Source organism: Oncorhynchus mykiss, chromosome 18, assembly GCF_057628025.1.
Source record: "Oncorhynchus mykiss isolate SJ-2025 chromosome 18, ASM5762802v1, whole genome shotgun sequence".
Classification (NCBI taxonomy): domain Eukaryota; kingdom Metazoa; phylum Chordata; class Actinopteri; order Salmoniformes; family Salmonidae; genus Oncorhynchus; species Oncorhynchus mykiss.
In genome coordinates, this window is record NC_143039.1 from 30,057,157 (window position 1) to 30,058,048 (window position 892).

Below are 892 nucleotides of genomic sequence, written 5' to 3' on the forward strand. Positions count from 1 at the left end.
AGTGTGAGAGTTCTGGACATATTAATGTCCTGGTCACTTTGACAGTGGTTCAATCAGCTAAGCTAAGATCTGAGATTCACCTTGATAACCATGGTTTGCTACAACATGTGACATGGAGGAGTGTGAGCATGTGCATTCATGCGTCCATCCGTGGGTGGATTCTTGCATTTACATACAGTGTGTTTTCACTATTCATTGCACTGTATATGCCCACAAACACAGACAGTGTGTACAGTGACAGAAGCCTTGATGAAAAAATATCATCATACAGTACATAACCTCCACTGAGCTTTTCTTTTCTTTATATTCTGCTAGGTCGATTGGTCTGTAGAAGCCAGAGTACTGCATCCTTCATAAATGACAACTATAGCAATCTATTGAATCAAATAGCGCGTTGCCTGCAGTCAAATCATTGGAAAGCTACAAACATTTTGACACTTTACGCGAGTCAGACAGCTACTAATTATCTTCGATATGTTGCTTATTTCTGTATGCTTCTGTGCACTGTGTAGCTCAGTTGGTAGAGCATGGCGCTGGCAACGCCAGGGTTGTGGGATCGATTCCCACAGGCAACCGGTATGAAAATGTATGTACTCACTACTATAAGTTGCTCTGAATAACAGTATGTACGAAAATAAATAATTCCCTGTTCTGAAAGGGTCTATGGAGTCAAAGAACACGTATGTTGGATACATCAATGTCTACAGAGAATGGGTGTCCAAGTACTGGTGAACTAATGATTGCTTCATTAAAATAGGTTTTCTGCAGAAATAATGCATTGACCTCATGCACTCTTGATGACATACAGCCAAACGAAATGGCATTTGTGGTTAGCCCTTAGTTGCATCAAAAACAATAAAAAGACTTGGAAGAGTACAACATTTACCTTTCT

General features: G+C 40.1%; 1 non-coding gene across 1 annotated transcript; it reads left to right on the forward strand.

The window, feature by feature from the left end:
• The first annotated feature begins 506 nt into the window (after positions 1-506).
• On the forward strand, positions 507-575 carry trnaa-ggc (transfer RNA alanine (anticodon GGC)). Its single transcript has one exon. It is a non-coding gene; the product is annotated as a tRNA-Ala (tRNA).
• Positions 576-892: the final 317 nt, after the last annotated feature.